This window comes from Protopterus annectens, chromosome 12.part0 (genome assembly GCF_019279795.1).
Source record: "Protopterus annectens isolate FY-2018-M chromosome 12.part0, PAN1.0, whole genome shotgun sequence".
Lineage (NCBI taxonomy): Eukaryota > Metazoa > Chordata > Ceratodontiformes > Protopteridae > Protopterus > Protopterus annectens.
Window position 1 is genome coordinate 1,092,373,175 of NC_056746.1, and position 22,462 is coordinate 1,092,395,636.

The 22,462-nt window shown below is 38.4% G+C and overlaps 1 protein-coding gene across 1 annotated transcript in view; it reads right to left on the minus strand.

Annotated features, from left to right (window-relative positions):
- L3MBTL1 (L3MBTL histone methyl-lysine binding protein 1) overlaps positions 1-22,462 on the minus strand; it is a 2,277,156-nt gene that overhangs the window by 404,000 nt on the left and 1,850,694 nt on the right. The gene's annotated exons all lie outside the window — the stretch shown is intronic.

Consider the following 22,462-nt stretch of genomic DNA (forward strand, 5'->3'; position numbering starts at 1 on the left):
GCAAATTCCACATTATGTCCACTTACTTTCTGTCTCCATGGAGAATTTTCACTGGCCTCCTCAATGTATAGTTTTCTTGGTATCCAGATGACTGAGACAGTCTTCTGTCATAAAGTTATGTTTTCAGTTATTTCATTATTTGAATTAGAGGGACATTTTTATAAAATCGTCACTTCAATCTTCTAAGTACATAATACAAGGTATATGAAAACAAGACATGCAGTTTAAGAACACATTTTACTAGCAAGATATAAATTAACCTGTTTTTCTATGAGTACCCATAAAGCTTGGGATCATTCTTCCAGAAGAAAAAAAGATTTCCATAATTTAACCACATACGCCTCAATAATCACAATACTAACTGTTTTAGAGGCATGATTTTGGATTGAATTCTAAATTGTTTTAAATTTAGTGAAAATTAGGTACTTTTCCATTAAACCCCTACCATGTGTTTTCGGTCCCAGATCGCCATGTCTTGCTTAATTCCTCAGCGAACTGTGCAGATCCTTCAGACCCATGGACTGAATTCGCTCAGCCGTGCATCGGCAAGTAACAAAATACTAATGGCATCTACTTTGCATCCAGCCAAAACATACTCGTAACGGCAAGTTCCCATTCAGGCTAAACAGTCTTGGGCACGAAAGGCTGACTATTGTGTGGGGAAGAACGAGAGAAGAAAAGTTGTGGATCTAGTGAAAAATAACTATATTACAAAGTGATCACACAGTATACCACAAAGGGAAGGCTGAGAAACACTACAAAGAAAAAAAAAACAGTCTGGGAAGTATCAGTATGTGCGTGTGTGTGTCCCCAAAACAACTGAAATCAGTGCAACAAGTCCGATTAAACCACAAAGAATGACAGCAATATAAACAGTACCATGTTATAATAACAGGTAAAATTATTAAATGACAGCTAAGAAGTACCCAAAGACACAATCAACTCCACTTTAAAATAACTGCTGGAGTACATGGGAGGTGTAATTCAACCTGTATATTAGCTAAAACTAGCAGCTCTGAGGACGCGATATGGTTGTAATTTTAACAAAGATCTGATAGACAAAGGCACGGTTTTCAAGGAAATGTAGTCGAAACTCTTAAAAGCGGCAAAAGTAAGGAAAATAAGCACAAACACAGGAAACTTAGGTATGGGACCGAATAAGGACATCAGTGTGGAACTATTTAAAACAAACAGTCTTCTCTAGTTACAAAGGCATGTAACTGAAATAACAGGAAAACACTGCACCGCGAGTGGTAGGGATTTAACGGAAAAGTACCGAAAATTATATAAGCTTGGAAAAAGGAATATGAATATGCCCCGCAGATCTCTTTCAATCCAGTTATTAACATTTTCAATCAAGTCTCAGCAAAGCTCTGGGGTAAACAGATGTGCTGACTAGAAAAATAACAGCCTTTCTTATTATCTACTATGTTTCGATTATACAGCTAAATATATTCTGAGAAACTAAAGTACACAGACACATTATAATATAAAATATGCTAACAATGGAGATTTCTGTAATATTGTTTTGGTAACACACTGGATGTTGATACATACAGAAAAGGGAATTAGGTCAAAGCCCTGCTTCAGTAGAAGTGAATGGTTTAAAGCCCCCAGGGAAAATGTTGGACTGCTATTTTTTAGTACTGTGCACCATAAAGTTGCATCCTGCAATTATGCATTTTAGAACTCTGTATAACACAATTTTCTCTTGAATACTGAAAAATGCAATAATTATATGGTTGGATACAAATATAAGATAACATGCTTCACTTGAGTTATGTTATCATTCATCTAGTTATAACCCTTGGATTTATGTATACAGCTTGCAAATGTATTACTCCATAACTGTCATGGAAAAAGCATACATAATATTACTTTTAAATTAATAAGGCACATGCTAAAATGTTAATCTGTGTGATCCAGTGATGGAATGGAATGATACCAGCATCTTTGACAATTTTATTATCAATAAGGGCTGCACAGTATAACTTAATACACATGAGAACACAGAAAGCACAACATTTGTATTAAAATAGTTTAATTATAAATATAAAATGAATATACCATGCAGATTTGCTTATGAGACATAATTATTTCCAGTAGGAAACAGAAGATTATAATTAGCCTGCAAAGCAAATAATGAATATTTTTTTTCCTGACTGTGTTTGGGTCTGGAGTTTAGGTGTCCTGCACTTTATGTAGTTTCACTGTTTTTTTCCACCTTCCCCATCTCCCCTCAAATGAACATCAGCTTCTACCAACTCCTCTCCTCTCCTCATTCACTGGTTCTACCAGACCTGCCTTAGCTTCCACTATGCTCAGTCTAACCCACATCTGAGGCTAGTAAGAATATTGAAAACACTGGTACAATGTCATACTGCTGCAGAGAAGTGAGCCCTAATCCCCCCAACACCCTACAGTGGCCTTGTGAGTTCTCCCATGGCTGCTTTTCAGACTTGAATGCATGCTTCTACGCATACACAACTTCCTAACTAACGGGTATAGAACTTGAAGTGTGGAGTTTATCAGGTCTTACTACTGCTATTTCAGTGTACCTAAGCAGCTTTCTTCACCTCAGGTTGGACAAACTCCAGCTGCCATGCTGCTAGTCAAACACAGGTCACCTGGGATGCAAGCAGGGCTTTACCCATCCACTCCACTAGACCATGGTCAAGTAGCTTCATTATTAATGGAACAATGGGTTATTAATATACTAAATCATTTACCTGCTCATGTTGCAGAAAATAACCACATTCATTAATTTACAAAGATATGAGTATTATAAGATGGTAAAAGTAAGGCATGCAACTATCACAGTTATTTGTGTATCCTAAGCAAAATATTTGAGAATCTGATATACATACAACTATTACATTAGATCCAATCCTACCAAATTTTCTTTCTCAGCATCAACATGGCTTCCAGTCTGGTAGATAGACCATAACTGCCCTTTATACTCTAACAGAAAATATACTATAGAACATGGACAATATCCTATTAATATGAACCATTTTCATCATTCTAACAACGTGCCTATGATCTAGTTGACCATTCACTCCTCATACATCCTCTTCCCAGGGCAATGCAGTACAATGCTTCAAAGACTTCTTGCACAATAGGCAGCTCAAAGTCCAAATAGGAAGCACATCTTCCCACTCCACTCCACTTATTACAGGAGTTTCACTAGGATCAGTGCTGTTCCTCATACTTTTTCAATGTTCATTAACAAGCTACATGTTGACATCCCCCATATTCTAATTCTGATAATTTTACATGCAGACATAATCACATACAGACATAGCCGGCCTTAGGCATAGGCCAACTAAGTGTCTGCCTAGGGTGCTGCTGTAGCAAGGGCACTTTTCCACTATTTATTTGGTGTAGGTAGACCAGGATGGGGGTGCTAGATGCTGTGGTAGGGGGTGCCATGGAGCCCTTTTGCCTAGGGTACCAGTTGACCTAAGGCTGCTCCTGCATACAGAGCTACTAATTCACCTAATAAAATAAAAAAAATGAATTATAAAATAAAGGCTCAATACCATTCAAAAATAAGCTTGCTGACTGAACAGCCCAACAAGTGTGCCCATTGTAAATCAAGCATATCCCCCAAAAACAAATGTTAGCTGAAGTTCCACTGAATTGCCAGAATTTCTATGGCGTATACTGAATAACAGTATTGTAATCCTTTTTACTGGGGATAGAGCAAAATGTGGGAAAAATCAGATATGTTCTGCAAAACTAAACAGAAACATACCTGATGTGTGCTGTCCCTAGTTTTCTACAACAGTTAAAAAAAAAAAAACTGCAAGCAAAATCCTCTTTTCTCCCATACTTCTCTTGTTGTGTACTAGTGTATTGTGCAAGCATAGAAATGTTACGTCCTATACACATGCGCAGTACATCAGCATATAGATGACAAGACAAGTGTATTGCCACAAAGACAATATTTAGACATATAAGTACTTTTCTTCTTTAATAATATCATTGTATAATAGCAACACCAAACCAAAAACAACAAATGAATAACCACATGTTCCAAATAATAAAACTACAAAAAAGACTAAAGGAGCACTCAAGTGCAGAAAAATTGGTAATGATTTAGCTTTTTCGTCCTTTTATCCTTTTGATGAAGAACTTCATCAGAATACATGCAACACACCTCAGCAATTTAAATATTTTACAGACAAGTAAAACACATTGTGATTGGTTAATTCTTTCACCTATCAGCTTTAACTTTTAAGTCAGGTGACAAAGACATATGATCTTCAGTCCTGGGAAAACATCAGCATTCAGGAGAACTTGCCAATATAACTCTCTGGACAACAGCTTGTTCTTTGAATCACACCCTCCCCTCCAAACTTTTAAAGACCTTCTCCAAAATAATAATGTTTTAAAACCATCAAATTCCAGAAAACATTTATACAGATCATTAGTATTATCCATTTTTCTGTTACATAAAAGATGTTCATATATTCTTTTTCTTAAAATCTGCTCTGTTTTGCCAGTGTAAAATCTTGAACACTTTGAACACACAGCAAAATAAATCACACCACTGGTGCTACAATTAAATTTTCCTGGACATAGTAAAACTTTATGAAAGCTATGCACAGTCAAATTCAGCCCTATATGAATGCAATGATAAGAGCATGCATCACACTTAATCATGTAATCCTTAATGGCACCAATGTCATATCCGTTCTCAGGAATGCTTTTCAAATTGCATCTGTACTTATAACTAAATCTGGGCAGTAGTCAAAACTTCCGGAACCCAGAATGAATGCTATAAAATGCATCCCAAGTCTTTTGAATTATAGCCCTCACCCCAGAGGTATCTATAGAGTGGTGCAAAACCATTGTTTTGACAAAGTCTTTGTTTACCCTCTTTAAACCAACATGTTTTACTAGTATGGGTGCTTACCTAGTACACCTTTCTTGTATCACCAAGGATATGACTTCAGAAAGTAAGTCAACAGGGTATGTTTTAGCCAAAGACATTTGTTTCAAAATGTCACACTGTTACAGGAAAGTTTGATCATTTGATACTAACCTGGAGAGTCTACTGAACTGCCTTTTGATGATATCTGTCTTCTGTCTCAGTGTGTGTGAACACTACTAAAATGCAAGTAATTGTTAGAAAAAGTGGACTTCCTAAAATGTCAGAATCAAAGTGGCAGAAATAATGCTCTTAGGCACATTGATATCCAGAAAATGTATAGATTCAGAATTACTAGTGAAACTGAATTCAATAAAGTCAGAAGATGCCTGAAGTTGCAAATAATATTTAACTAATCTGGATAAGCATTTTCAGGGCTTTGCAACTCTGACCGAATCTTTGAACAGTGGAGAGGGTTTAAATGTTTGGCTGCTTCCACCTAAGCCTTTCCATTTACATAATACTTCCACTGCAGTTGCTGGTTCAAGCATCAGAATCAAATTCACTGAACAAGAGACTTTACCCCAACAAACTGAAAAGTTTAGTAAGAAGCTCTTTAAATTTAAAAACGTGCAAATGGACAATAACTATTTTTATGCATGCATTCAGCAGGAGTTAAGATTCCACAAGTTCCTCAATGGCACTGTTCAGAACTCAGCTCTGCACAGAGTTGTTTCTCAGAAAAGTAGTATGGAATATCTTGATATTCTTATCATACACAATCAGACAATTCATGGATTGATCATAAAAGTGGAGGAAGTAGATGGTTCCATAAAACATGATCTTTTATTTGTGAACTTATTTCCAAGGATTCCTAATGCTGCAGGAGTTCTATCTTTTGTTGTACAGCATTTGTTACTGCATTTGAGCACAAAACCAGTTTGTTTTACATTAAGAGAGTTTTATTCTACACTCTAATGGTAGCAGAGGGTTGATTCAACTCACCCAAGTTGAGAACTGCTGGTGGAAGGTTTACTGTGTGTTTATCTGATTGGCTTGAGAGCTTAACAGTGTAAAGGACTTTCACCTTACTGGTATAAAAGCCTCACATTTGCGCATCATGCAAATGAGGTTACCCATGCCTTGTATATATGCAAACCTCTCCAGTTTAAAATATTCTATAGGAAATGCACTCCACAGTTTCTTACTGTTCATAGCTGCTCGAAGACCTGCCAGTTTACGCAGAGGGCAGCTCTACTGCAGGACATCCTATAGTATACCACTACTCATTCTTGTTTAGATCTTTAAGTGACTCCTTCTAAGACAACACATAACTCTGAAAATCATAGTAACCCTGCTACCAAACCCGTAAGGCAACAAAGCACACAGCCAAACATTCCAGTTATTAGAGATTGAATTTAAGAAATGCTGATGTCTCCCTTGCCAGGCTAAACAAGGAGAAGATCACAGTAAGCTGTCTGTCTGCAGCCAGGATCAACCAGATCATGCATGCACTTAGGTCTTTAAACCACAAGTACCAGTATGACATAGTCATTGTCCATGAGGGCATAAATGACCCAAGATGTACCTCAATAGAGTATTTGAAGACAGACATGATGAGCTCTCTGAATATGTGTCCCAGGCGGGTATGAATCTAGCCTTGAGTAGCATCCTACCTTCACCAATAATGATGCCACAGTACCAACAAAAAATGATTGACTTCAACAACTGGCTTAGTTTCTGATGTCAAAACAAGGGGTCCAATATCTGTCATCCTGGGGAGAGATGCTCGGCAAGCCACAATGCTTTGCCAGAGATGGTTTACACTTGCCACCATTTGGCTTCTGGATACTGGCAAAAACTTTATCTATCCCCATGGTGCCTTTTTTTAGGCTGTGCCAAGTTGTTAAACCCCACAACATAATAAAAATCACTCATGACCACCCAAAGGTACTGCTGCTGAACACTAGGAGTTTAAATAAAAAATGGCACTCCCTGGAAGCACTCCTCACCATGGAGAATGCAGATGTATGTACAGTCACAGAAATAAGGAGGTGCAGTCACAGAAATATGGAGAGCACCCCAGCTATCAAAGACTACAATGCCATTCATACATTTCAATCTCCCTCAGCTCAGGATAAAACTAAGGGAGGAGGATTCTCAGTGTTCATAAAGGACAAGTACACCACTAGTCTGGTCCAACAACATCACTTGCTTGAGCAGTCCATGCCCAACTAACCATAAGTACAACCCCAATCATATACTTGCTAGCTATAGATTCCCCTAACATGAGTCTGGAAAACCACACCTCCTACCTAAATCTATTGGAATCTCTTAAAATTCAGCCTAACACCATACTTGTGGGTGACTTAAACTACCACTCCATAAAATGGGAGACCTAAATGACCTATAATTCACTAGATGAGAGGCTTTTGGACTTTGTCAACACAAACACCCTGGAGCAACTAGTGAGCTCCCCAACTAAAGGTATAAATCTCCTAGACCTGGTACTCACCAATATGGGGGGATGCTGCTCCCTATCATTCAGTAATCAATTCCTGTAAGATCTGACCACAAAATGATCACCTTCTGTATTAAAACTTAGCTAGAACTCCCAACAAACTCCAAACCTATTAAGAATTTTCCTAAAGCCAATTATCTGAAACTAAGTGACAGCTTATAAACTTCCAAGCCCCTACAAACCAGGACACAGATGCCTTTCTCTATGTTGTTCATAAAAGCCCTGTACAACTATATTCATAGCTGCATAGAAGAGGCATTACCTGTCTGAGTTAAATCTATGATTACTGCAGAAATAAACCACCCTGGTGTACACCTGGCATAAATAGGCTATTCAACAAAAGGACAAAAATCCTATCCAAAGCCAGAAAGAACAGACAAAACAGTGCAAAAAGACACTCCAGTCTAAACAAATCGGAGATCTGGCCAAATTTGCCAAAGCAAATTGTAATGCAAAGACAGCCTCCCATGTGACAGATAACCATAAGGTTTTGTTTAATCATGTTCACAACATCAGGGGAAATGCTCAGCATGTGCTAAGGTAATCATGAACAGCAACACTTACACCCAATCTGAAACTATAGCAAACCTGCTGGCCGACAAGTTAAGTTCAAACTTTCCTCCCCCATCACCTCCTACTACCCCCAAAGAAATGCCTGCAACCACTGAACTCATTAAAGCCAAAACACAGCCTTCCATGTGTACCTATAACATTCCAGGATGCTTATTAAATAGCTTAAAACAGAATCTATCAGGGCCACTAGAAACTCTTTTTAACCACAGCCTATGGACAGGTTTTGTCTCAGAGAAATGCAGGACTGCAACATTCATCCCTCTGCACAAGGGCCCCATCAACTGACCCAGGGAACTACAGACCAATAAGCTTGACCAGTCTTATCTGCAAGACCATGGAGAGAATTATCATGGACTTGATCAATAATGACACAGGAAATCTACAAACACTGAACCACACCCAAGTTGGCTTTGTCAAATAGAGGTCTTGCCTGTTCAATCTGGTTGGCTTCACTGAGAAAGTCACCAAGGCCATGGATGAGGGTAAAACAGCACACACTGCTTATCTAGACCTGACCAAAACTTTCAATACAATACCCCACTAGGGGATCATAGATTAACTCACTGCATTAGGCATAAACCCCTACATCATCAGGTGGATAGCAAACTGACTCACCGACAGGACTCATTGTGTCAGACAGGCGAATCCACTTTCGATAAGAAACCATTTACTAATGGTGTCCCATTAGGCTCAATAGTGGGACCCCTCCTGTTTGGGATATACTTCTCTGAAGTTAGGGGCAACATTGAGGGGGTCTCTGGCTCATCAAGTTTGCTGAAGACTGTAAGCTGTGAGCAATCATTGAATCCCAAATTATGTTGACATAATACAAACAGGCCTAAAAATGACAAAATGACTGATGCCAAAACCATGGTCTGAGAACAAATGTTAAAAAATGGGTAATCATACCCTTCGGTAAGTCAGTTATTCCTGCAAATTATAATACTGATAGCACAGCCCTAAACGTAGACCCAGTGGTGAGAGACCTACGAACACAGATAGATAGTAACCTAAACTTTGAACACCAGGTAGGTATGGTAGTGAGGAAATTCATTTGTCTGTGGCTCAACTTATAAGTAAAGGCATGGCATCAAGGTCAAAGGAAGTCATGGTGCTATTGTACTCGCCCCTCATCAGGGCCATAATTAAGTACAATGCTCCCTTATGGATGTTTCTAACCAAGCATTTACACCAACTGGAGGAACTCCACAAGTTTCTCACTAAAAAAAAATACAAAGTGTTAAGGCACATGTCTTATGTGGATCAACTAAAAGCCCTATCACTTAACTCCACCTCATAATGTTCATTGAGAGGTGACTTATGGGTGACCTATAAGTCATTCTTTGATCCAGTCCTGATGAAAATGCTACATATTCTCAAGAAAAATTTATGAGGGTTACTCAATCCATGGACCTGAACATTATTTGTGACAAAACAAAAGTTGCTGGAGAGACAGATTTGTATCCCAAAGGCTACCTTGTCTAAGGAATAAACTTCCCCATCTCAAAAAACAAAGCCATCTCTCATTATCTTCAAAAATAATTTGGATAAATGGATGGGGAACTATAAATTCACTCCTAGGTTACTGCTCATGTCCCTTATGGACACAGTCTGTAAAATGACTCAGGGCTCCAACATTCAAAGACACACTACCCTGATACTACCCCAACCCATATATGGGGAATTAGGATACAGTTTTGTCATATTCTGAGTGTTGTTGGCTAGGCATGTAAATGCTCTTTACTATTAGCCTAGTAAACACCTATGAACACATATAAACACAAATAAAGAACATTGTGATGCTGTATTTTTTTTTAAACTTAAGAAGCACATGGAGGTAAGTAGAACTAGGAAGGAAAAGAAAACTCTAAGAGACAAGAGTAAGTATCAAGAAGGGAAGGTTTATTATGTTGGAAAGCTCAACACAGGTGTTATTGTTTTATCTTCCACAACAGACAAGGATAGTAGATTTAATGCCAGATATGAAGAAGATGTTTTAGAGCAATCAGCTTTGAGGTGATCAGAGCAGATCCCGAACTGCAAAATAATTCAGACTGGGGGAAGGAAATTTAATGCCTACGGACCCAGCAAATGGAGGAGACACAAGAACCCATGGCATTGATTTATTCTCGGTTGGACATTTCTTGTTCTTTTTTTAAATTTATACCTGAATTGGTCATCCAAAGACAATCTTTACTTTTTTTTAGATTTTCATTTTTTCAATTTTAGTAGAGTTGACATTACCGATGTGCATGTTAGTCTTTTTAAGAAAGACTACTTTTATACATAATAGACATTTGAATTTTGTTGCAACTGTTATTGAACTTCATTTTTTTAAGGAATTTGAATTTCAGTTTGATGTTTCCTTAGACTGGGGAACAATGTCTAAATTACCACATTATATACATTTTTGACTTGGAACCCACCCTTGCAGCAACACCTTTCTTAAGAAATTTTCTATGCTTGACCTTATGAAATTAGTGCAAGAACCCCTAAAGTGTAAATGATTTAACCTTACACAGTGTGAGCACAAGGCTTTATGGGAACTGTCTCACAACAAAGAAGTTTGGGTTATGAAAACTGACAAGGGTGTGGGGGGGTTGTATTTATGAACACTGCTGACTATTTAGGTCAATTATCTGACATAGTCATGGGTGGTTCAGCATATGAGGTAGTATCCATCAATGAAATTCACCAAGCATACACTGTGATTCACTTCACTTTGAATGACTGCCTCAAACATGGGGCATTTTCCATCCAGGATTATAATTTCTTGCATGATTCCAGGTCTAAGATCCTCATGACTTTTGGCATCCCTAAAATACACAAAGACATTCACAATCCACCATCAGGACCTATTACTGTTGCTGGGAGAACAAAGACTGACGCCCTAGCTGTTTTCTTTGACACAAAACTGAAACCTTTTTCTATTAACTTTCACAGTATCCTGAAAGATTTGATTAATTTTTTTTAGACAAACTGCAGTGTTTGAAGTGCGAACACTGGCATTCTAGTTATGAGTTACATCAAGGATTTGTTTATAGTCATTTCCAGGAACACAGCCTTGAGTGGTTTAGAGAATTTATTACATCTCTCCATGGGTTGAGTGAAGTTATGGTCAACACCTTATGCCTTTTTAAAGAATTAGTGTTGAATTACAATCTGTCTACATTAAAAGGTGAATACTTCAGACAGATCTCAACAGTAGCAATGGAAGCGTTGTATTCTCTGATTTTTGTTAATAATGTATTGTGTCAATGGGAACGTGTATATGTTCACAAGAGTTTCTATAATGGATGAGTGAAAACCTATGCAAGATTCATGGATGATATTTTTTGTTTCATCTGAAAAAGTGATCAGGATAAGTTTAATGAATTTTGTTGGCACCTTTGGGCATCTACAGACTTTCTTGAATTCACTTTCTCTAGTAGTTCTAAGTCTATACATTTTTTGGATGTCGATTTGGCCAAGAAATTATAGTTGAGCAAATAAACTTACAGTAACAGCAGATGTTGGAATGATTACTGCTGCAATATCCTGTACTTGAAGAACTCCCCACAGATGGATGAAATCTTGGAAGACCCCCCACTTATCTAGTTTCCCATTCCTTAGGGTCTGCCCTGGTCCTGCTCAGCTTGTTTGACACACAGTTTTGCTCTGATGAAGTGTAGGATGCCTGTAGAGAGAGACTGTGCTGTCAAGCTAACATGGCTAGTCTGCAAAGGGAAGGTGGTATGACCTAGTAGTATTGTCAGGACCAAAGATGATTCACAAAGTTGAGTACCTTGATCAAGCTAGCATCTCTTTGATATGTATGTGCTTGTGGTGTCTGACACACCCTGCAATTTTATTCCTCCAGAAATTGCTCCCCATGCAAAGTATGCGACATCTGTGGTGACTGACCGCTTTGGAACAAGGAGAGAGAAGGGGAGACCTGGATTTAAGGATATCTGTTGTCTTCACCAAATGATTCCTCTTCTGGCAAAATCCAGCACTGAGATTTGAAAAGACAAAGGGTGTTGCTGTTTGGACTTTAGTTACCACTCTATCTTTCTTATGTGGAGTCTTGCCATGGACATTATGAGAATCAAAGATGCCACGAGACCCACGGAAACCTCTTCAAAACAGTAAGAGTGGCCATAGCCCTGGAAGAAGTATCACCAGAGTCATACACACAGTAAACAATGAAGAGTGACCTATTAAATATAAAAAGAAACTAAATTAACAAAAGCAGATTTTTCCTCACAAGAAGACACTACAGATAAAATAGTCCTCATACTTTCACAATTAGAACAACTTTAACATGTGAACCTGACAATTCAAAATTCTGAAAATCAAAGCTGTATAAGTATACAATTTTTTTCCCATACTTATCAAGAAATTTCTCATTCATATCTGAAAAGGTAGAATTGGAATTAACTAAGTGTTTAGCAGCAGTGGGATCAACTAAAGCTGTAACTGCTGGGTCGGGTTAGGGAAGAGTTTATAAAAACTTCAAAGACTAAGGAACTTTATACATCTTATCTGTCTTTTAAGTGACAGTTGGCTGACTATCAGGAACATTGCAGGCATAAATACACACATCATAAAAAGCAGACTGAACAGGAGGAAGGGTTATAGGTTCTGGAAATTCATTTTGTAACAATTCATAGTATTTTCTGCTGGAATAAGAACTTTCAGTGTTGCTGAAAACAAGCTACAGTCACACAGAAAGAGAAACCTCATAGGAAGAATCAGAAACTGAACTTTCCACTGAGACTGAATCGGAACTCTTTAGGAGAAAACCCTTTATCTGTCCCTTTATCTTCCTGTTCAGATTCAGACTCTTGAATCTCTTCAGGAAAAAAGTATCCCTTCTTCTTTTATGAGAAACTATTTTACACGAAGATCAATAGCCTGAATTAAACCCTCAGCCAAACACAGTAAATTACTCCTGCCTAAGAAAATTTTAGGAGGAGTAGACACATGCTTAGTTTTCTGTTTCTTTTTGACAGGAAGCAGTTTCACCAGGGATGGGCATTCTGACACAACAAGGAAGCCTCTGTTCCCACTCCCAGGACATACAAGAGTGAGTCTGCCTTGCCCAGTGAGGGGACCCCCAACAGTCACAGAGGATGCGGTCCATAGAGGTTATAGGTGCTAAACCATCAGGATCCTGGGTAAAAGGTCAGTGGTCTGAGGTACAACAAATGGCCACAGCGGAGTCAGCACCTGTAGATGCGGCAAACTGGTATCCAGCTGTGGTGGCAAAGGCCGTATGCTTAACTTTTTCTTTCTGTGATTGGAAGAAGGGCCAACAATTTGTTCCATGGTCAAGCCGATAATGGTGCTTTCTTCCCATGGAAAATAAGCATGAAAAGTTGGTAAAAATTTAAAGTCTTTAAAAGTCACTTTTTCACAAAAAAACACAGTAAAAACACTTTGACAGCCCCCCCCCCAAAGTAAAATAAACACAATTTATCCACAAAAAGCTATTTTTAAATGCTATAAACAGCTTTTAAACTGACAGAAAAACTATTGCTCTCATTTAAAAGTTCATACAGTCTCATGGCAGTCCATTAAAACACAAATATCTACTTTTAAAATAACTTTCAGGAAGAGGAAAGTATTAATAATAAACATAATTAAATGTTTTTTCCCCAAAGGGAACTTACCTGCCCAGCAAAGGAACAGCACAAACCAACTATTGGTCCTCAAATGTTTTAGAGAAGCATAGTCTTCGGTGGCAGTAAAGCTTTAAAGGGCTTGGCATCCAGAATTTTCTTTTAGTCAGTTCTGCTCTAACTGCCTTACTGTTTGTGCACTTGGAAGATGCCCTGAAGTGTTGAAAGCTTGCTGGCTGTTATATACTTGGCAGGATATAAGCCATACAGCTAAGGCTACTACAGCAGGGATCAATACGATGAACATCATTGTTTCTTGGCACTTTGATTCTAAAAACATTTTAGGAAACCCACTTTTTCCAATAATTTACTTTCATGTCTGTAGTGCTTGCATATTGGGAAAGAAGAAAAGTATCATGAAAGAGCAGTTTGTTAGACTGCCCAGGTTAGTATCAAATGATCAAACCTTCATTCAACAGTGTGAAATAAATGTTTCTGGCTAGGAATTACCCTCTTGACTTACTTTCTGAAGTGATATCTTTGTTGATAGAAGGAAAAGGCGTAGTCACGTATCCATCCTATTAAAACCTATGGTAGATAGTTTAAAGAGGGCAAACAAATACTTTGGCAAAACAAATAGTTTTGCACTACTCTATAGACACCTCTGAGGTGAAGGGAATAATTCAGAGGAACTGGGATGCTTTTCATAGGGTTAATATTAAATCAGCGAACACTTAAAAAAGAGAAAACTGATTTATCGACCCCATGTAAGTGAAACCTTACAATCCCGAACACTTGGAACAGTGATTTTTTTTCCTAGGGAAAAAAATTGTTGTTCCAAAAAAGAAAAAGAAAACAAAACTAACATTACATAAACACCCCCCTACTTAAATATACCAACTCCGTGATTTCACTACAGTGACGAAAACGGCAAAATAATGAAGGCGGCCAAGCGATTTATTTCCCAGGGAAAGAATTTGCTTATATTCCATTTCGGTATTTTGCCATTCCGTGCTTTCAAGTTCGATCAAGACGCATTCGAAGGAATGTGTCTTCTATCATATAACAGGGAACCTTTTTATAGCATTCATTCTGGGTTCCAGAAGTTGGGATCCATGCCCAGATTTCATTTTTAGACTATTTGCAATTTGAAAGGAATTTATGAGAATGAAAATGACAGTTGTGCCATTAATGGCTAAATGGCTAAGTGTAATGTGTACTCATGTTGTTATTACATTCACGTGGGACCCAGTGTCACAGTGAATGGCTTTCATAGATAGAGTTTTACCATGTTCAGGGAAATTTAACTGTAGTACCAGTGGTATTATTTACATTGTCCTGTGTTCAGAGTGTTCAGGATTTTACACTGGCAAAATAGAGCGGCTTTTAAGAAAAAGAATATATGAGCATCTTTTATGTATCAGAAATGGACAATACTAAAACTGCATGAACATTCTCTAAAATGTGAAGGTTTTAAAAAGTTTTCATTTTTTATTTTAGAGAAGGTCCCTAAAAGTATGAAGGGGATGATTGGAATAACAAGCTCCTATACAGAGAGTTATACTGGCAATCTCTCCTGAATGCTGATGTTTCCTCAGGAACAAATGATCATGTGTCTTTGTCATCTGTTTTAAAGATAAAGCTGATACGTAAGAAAATAACCAATCACAATGTGTATTACTTGTCTGTAATGTATTTAAACTGCTGGCAGTCTGCTGTATGTACTCTGATGAAGTTCTTCATTAAAAGGATGAAAGCACTAAATCATTAATAATTTTCCTGAATTCTCGTTTTCCTTCAGTGTTTTTTGCCTTTCTGTAATAGCAATAATCCACTCCTGTTTGGGAGTATATCAGAATTTACCTATGCTGCCTTTGTTTAATCAATCGGGTTTCACCCTACTGGATCAAACCACACTAATCCTGACATACCCCCACACTGTCATGGATTATTTCTGATTTAAAAGGGGTCCTATCACAACTACTAATCTGGAGTGACTTCAGCATAAGCTCATTCTTAACTCCAAAGAAAAAAATCTATGCTATTTGAAACCACCCGCAAATTACCCAAAGCCCTGAAAAACTAGGACATTCTTTGTAATAAGCAAAAACAAACTGTGCAGCAATTCAAATACCTGGGTGTCTAGCTTAACTTAAATCTGAACATTAAACACCATATTCAAGCTACTAAATCCAAAGTAAGGAAAGTTGTTTTCTGATCAAAAACAATACTTCTCACTGTCTTAGAAACCTACAATATGAAAAGGAGTCCTTCTCTCAAAACAGGAATACTGACTTCCCCCTTATCACAGCAATTTTAGAAAAAAATAATACATCTCTTCTGTCTGAGTGCAGTAAGATATGTAAATTCATAACCGTTCACCACATAAAGAATACCACTGAACCACATTTTCAAAAGCAAAGTAACTCCCTGTCAAATCCAGTCAATATTTCTCACAGTCTCTGTGGTCTTTAAACTACTCAGTCTGGATTCCTTTCCCTTTCATGCCTGTAGACTGACCAAAAGAAACTCCATGTGCATCCAATGGTCAGTCACAGTCTCTAGTCCCAATTTGACAGCACCCCATAATAAACTCCACTGGGCAGATCATGCTTTCTCAATACTAGCTCCATTGATCTGGAAATCCCTACCTATTAAAGCAAAGGTTACTGAATCCTACCAAAAAGCTAGAAAACAGGTTAAGTAATACCTGCTTAAAGACACAGAGTACAAGTGATTCTTTTTTCAACAACAAAAAAAACTTGAATTATCACTTGTGACTTAGGCAATTATACATTTATATAAACAAAAACAAAACCATATTGACATATTCTCAGTTGCAAACATTATACATCACATAAAATCTTCTATACAGTCATTGTCAGTTGAAAATTACATAGCTCATTCAGTTCCTGCTTTCACTTAAACATAGTTCCTTCTCTTTTCTGCATGCATTGGTCCCAAAAATCCCACTTTCAGTTCTTTTTTCTCTGTTACTATATTCACTACTTCTAATACTGTTGCTTAGACTTTGATTTCCATTTTCTAGTAATTGCTTTTTTAGTAGCCACCAGAATTAAACTCAGCAAAACCTTACTATGTTTAGGCAATTCAGATTCTGTATCACAGCTCAAAAAAATAATTTCCTTAGTTAGTACCATTTGCTCTGCCAATATTTCTGACAGAATAGTCAGCAGGGAATTTTTAAAGTCTGTCAACTCATCACACTCCCAAAAAATATGCTTCCAATTACCCTTTTCATTCATATGACACCTCCATCATTTGTAATCTACCTGAAGAAAAATTCTCTACGCTCCACGTAAATTCTCTCTAAGCTCCTACTATTACTGAATTCACATCAACCATAGCAAATATTTCAATACATTTCTTTAATAATCTACTCTCTTTTGTTGTATTTTCCCTTCTCAGCCTCCCAGATACATCCTCACTTTAGCAAATCAAATTCCAGTTCCCACCTATAAGTAATATTCCCTGCTGAAAGCTAATTACTTCTCTCAGAATTTTCTTAAGCTCCACTGTAGCAGTTTTAGGTGGAATATAATACATGCCAGCATAATCCTCCTCCCTTGCCAGTAGTTCCTTACTACTACAAATCTAACATTATATATTCCCCCTCTTCTATCACTATTATAACTCCTTTAGCAAATAATATAAGTACTCCCCTTTTCCTTTGTCATAGACATTCTGATGAATAACCATCCTGAAATTCTTTCTTTATCAAGTTCTCATGTTCAATTCTTTCAAAATGCATCTCCTGCAGCACAACTAGCTGCACTCTGCATTTCTTAATATACTTCACTACTCTCTGTTCTTTGTATGTAACTGTGAGACCATTCACATTCAAAGATAATATGGAAAGTGTTGCCATTATGATAAGAAGTTATTATTCCTATATAACAGCTTTTTTAAATGTCTGGTTTCAGCTTTTGTGTACATGTATATACTAACATATGGCAGGTTGATATTTTATACACTTGTTTCTTGTCATACCCATTGAAATTTCTGTCACATCTTACATGACGTCTGGTTTAAATGAAAACTAAAAAAAAAAAAATACACCTAGAACACCCATATAACCTATTAACTTAATACAAATACAGAAATCTATGTAAATCTTCAAGTAATGGAGTTTAACCCGCCTAATAGGAGCAACTGCCCAAGACTGACAGTTACTCTTGCAGGCTTTAATTGACTTATGATTAGGTTTCTCCATGCTAAGACATATGGCACAGCCTGCTCTTCTATTTACACTAAGTGCTGTCTGTTTTTGTTTAGGTTCATAGTTTCTTAGGTAGGTACTAGGCTATCTGCCCGAGGGCATTTATAAGCCTAGTCAGAGTGTGTCGGCTTTCGCCGCCCCATTGATTAATTAACTGATCCTTTGTCAAGCAGAGCCAATGAAGTGATCTCAGGGGTGTATTTTCTGTTACCCATCCACTCGTCAAGGTTTCCCTTGAAGAGCGTTAATGAGGGGGTCTGCCTGATGTAATTTGGAATTTTGTTCCAAAGCATGGGGAGTCTCTGTGACAGGAATCAATCTCTCCAGCATGCTCTATTTATTGTTGTGGAGAGGTTTAGCTAACTAGAGCACGTGGCTTGCAGTGACTTGGATTTCTTTAGGTGGAACATGTCCATCAATTCTGAGTTGGACATAGCTTTGTAAGTCAGGCAGAGAACACCTCTGAGTAAGCAATATGCCACTGAATACAGCCGGAGTTTTTTCGGTCGGGCTGCATAGGACATATGTTTGAGGCCAGTAATCCTCTTGGTGAGGTACTTTTGTGATCTTTCCAGCTGTTGGAAGAGTCTTGTGAGGTACATCCCAAATGGGGCATTGTACTCTATGATGGGTCTGATGAGTGATGAGTAGAGGGGCACTATAACCTCTTTATTTCTAGATGCAAACCCTTTAGTAATTAGATGGGCCACATAGAAGTATTTCCTAACTACTTTGGCAATATGATTGTCAAAGGAGAGATTACTATCTACCTGGGTCCCCAGATCTCTTATTGCCTCTTCTGTATTAAGGGGGCTGCCATCTTTGTGGCAATTCGTGTGTGTTTTGCTTTTTCCAAATGGGATGACTATGCATTTTTTGGCATTTAGCTTGAGGCCATGACTTTGACACCAGGTGTCCTTCTCAGTAAGGCCCTTTTGGAGGATGTCCATGTCAGCCGGTGAGTCAATTATGGCTCCCAGTTTACAGTCAGCGGCGAACTTGGTTAGCCACAGCCCTCCTGTGTTTGCCTGTACTTCTGAGAAGTATATGCCGAACAGTAGGGGTCCCAGAACCGGGCCTTGTGGGACACCACTTGTGACTGGTTTAGAGTCGGACCTGGAGGCCGCTATTCTTAACGTGTGAGTTCTGTCTGTAAGCCAGTTGGCAACCCATCTCATGATGTAGGGGTTTATGTTCAGGCTGGTGAGTTTTTCTGTAATACCCGAGTGGGGAATGGTTTTGAAAGCCTTGGCAAGGTCAAAGTAGGCTGTGTGAACCACCTTTCCCTCGTCTATGGCCTTGGTGACTGTCTCGAAAAAGTCAACCAGGTTTAGTAGGCATGATCTGCCCTTAACAAAAGCAGAACTGGGTCGGGTCAAGTGTTTGGAGGTTCCGAATGTCTTTGTTAATGAGTTCCATGATGATGTTCTCCATAGCCTTGCAGATCAGGCTCGTCAGGCTTATGGGGCGACGGTTACCAGGGACAGTTGTGGCCCCTCCATTGTGGAGAGGAATAACTGTTGCTGTGAGCCATTCTATGGGCATGTAGCCTGTGGAGAGGCTGAGGTTGAACAGCATGGTTAGGTGGGGGGTTAGTTTGTTCTGTAGTTCGTGCAAGACGCAGCCTGGGACACCATCTGGTCCCATTGACACTGTGTTTTTGGCTTTTGAAAGGGCTGTTTTCACCTGTGCGTCTGTGATTTTTGGGACACTACACTTTTCCGGTATTGTTGTGGACCTTTTTGGAGGTGAGAGGGGGGTGAAGTTTACACTGAATCTATCTGCCAGGATGTTGGCAATATCAGTAGGTTCAGTACATTTTGTGCTATTTTGCACTAGTTCAGTGCATATCTGCGAGTTGCCACTCAGATTCTTAACATAGCTAAAGAAGGCTTTGTGGTTATCTTTTAAATCCTTGGCTATTTTTCTTTCAAAGTTAGCCTTGGATGATTTCATGAAAGACCTTAGTTTCTCACTGATACTGATCATGGATGTCTTTCCTTCTAGGGATTTGCTTTTTTTCTGAACTAGTTTCCTCCTCCTTCTATTGTATAGTCTATAGTTTATTGCAGGGGTCCACCAAACTGGTTTCCTTCTCTTAGAGGAGTGAGTCTTGGTTTTGCTAGGGATGGCATGATCCATGCATCCTTGTAGGTGCTCATAGGGTGCATTTGTAAAGGTTTCTGCATCTTGGGCAACGTTATCCTTTAGCATGGGGGCTGTGAAACGTACCACCTCTGTCTTAAGTAAGGTGAAGTTTGCTTTAGAAATGTTTTTTACTGTGGTTTCCTTAGTTGGGGGTGATGGTGGTGGGGTGTGGACATCCAGAGTGATTAGTTTAGGGTCTGATCTAACCAGTGACGGGTTGACCTCCGGTGTGGAACACCTGTCGCCCATATTGGTGATGATCAGGTCTAATATGTTTTCACCTCTGGTAGGGGAGTTTACCAGCTGATCCAGGGCGTTTGAGTTGACGAATTCCAGGAAGCGCTGGGCCTGGGAATTTGTACTCGAGTAGTTTTCCCAGTGAACGGTAGGGTAATTGAAATCACCCAATATAAGGGTATTTGGTAGGACCTTCATATTTTCCAGTGTCTCCAGAAAGGTGGAGTGGCAGTCCTGGGTCATGCAGGGTGATCTTTAGCAGACATGTGTGTTTTATCTTTATTCCTGTCCCAGACACAGAAAACGACCGGAAAGATTTTTGAAAATATTATCTTTTAGCCAATGAAAAAAATATTCTGTTTTTACTTCCCTCTTATCAGCTGGTCTCCATAGAAACATGAGATTCAGCTACATAGCTGCCATTAGCTTCACACTTCTTGTGTTGAACTGTGAACATTTACTTGTTAAAGGAAAACTTTTTTATTACATTCAGTGTTCTTTTATTTATTTGCCTCCATTTAATACCTGTTGTTAGATCCAGCCAAGGGCCTTAATCCAGTCACTCTCCTATGAAAAGTAAGAAAAAGCATAATTTTCCTTACATGATGATCTGCATACTTTTAAACATGTCCCTCATCTCAGCAACCCATGACTACAGCCTATTATCTTAAACGTGCTTTTGCACAAGCTTTCTTCTCTTTTTACATTGTACGGCGTAACTTTCTTAAAACTAAACAAGAACGAAGAATGAAAAAAGGCACCTGTTTACTTTAGTATCACTATAAAACACAAAACTAACTGAAAATGTTTTACTATATAACATGCAGACTAGAAAGGGTGAATGCAGCTGTCTGAATGTCCAACACAGTAGGTTGAAGCGAAAGATATGAACAATAAGACTAGTCAGACTACCACGAAAAAGCATGAAAAAGATTTATTGAGTTCTTCCAAACATTAATGGCAAGAAGTGAGGCATATGCTTTGGAGTCCCTACAAGGTTAACAAAGTCAAAAAAATTCCAGGTTTTCTTGTTTAGCCATATTTCACAAATGTGACTGATGCTTTGTAATCCCTCAGTTATTCATTAATTTCCAAGTTGCTGGTTTTCTACCTACTGATCTCCATCTCCCAACTCCAGTCTCTGGTTCATTTCCAAAGTACTCCTGTTTCTTCTAGTCAACTTCTGTGCTTTTCTCTGTCTCTCAGGTATTTTCCTTTGGAACACTGGAAAAGGTTTCACGGGCAGAGTATCTCAATGAGCTTTGTCATTACAAGAATATGAAGCAGAATCCCCTTCTGTTTGACAGCTCACTTTTTGTTGGATAAACTTTTGTATTTCCTCCTTAGCATGTTCTGCATCAAAAATTGTCTTTGATCCTCCAAGAAAAAATATTCTGAAGACAGCGGGTTAGCAGCTTGAATCTCACACCTGCCTCTTGATGTTCCATGACTGATGGAACAAATTTATTCCTATTTTGCCAGATGTATAGAGAGTAATAATTTCCCACAAAAACTCTACTGTATCCAACTTTTAGTACTTTGCCATCTGCCACAGTTTTGTCAGAATCAACTCTTCTGCTGGTAGGACTGCATCTGTACTGTTGGTGATCTTGGCTACTTTCTTGTGGTCAGGTTTGGAGCATAAACACAAAGTTTCCTTTCAATTAACAACTCCTGCTGTGGAATACCAGACTTGTTGCTTATTTGTGTTTTGACAAAAGAAATGCAGTCTGTTCCTTCGAGTTTCTCCAGTATAGCAGAAAATCTCAGGTTTCCTCTCTGTGCTCTGTCCTCTAATTCTACCATTTTTGAAACATCTCTTCTTGAGCAGTCTCATACTAAGCTAGCCTTTTCTTCATTTCAACCTCTGATTTTTGCAGTTCTATCAGCTCATCTGAATATCTGTTTAAAGCTTCTTCCATTTTTCCAGCTGTTTGTTATTTGAGTTGTTTAGTTTATTTTAATCGGCTTTGAGCACATATAACTTATTTTTCCTCCAGATTACTAGAAGTCATGTCTTGTACCAAAGCTAGAACTTGAACTGCTTTCTGCTGAACAGCAGCACGATTCTTCCCAGACAGTGTTTTCTCCTCATATTTTGTGGTTGACTTTCATTCAGGTTTTCTTTTTCTTTTTTTTTTCTTTGTTGGCATCTGGGCAGTGTACTTACTAGCCAGTAACTGAAATTTACTCAAAAAGACAAATTCACAGGCTCTCTTTTCTGAGTTTAAGTTTTCACACTGGGAGAGCTAAAATTAAGCTGT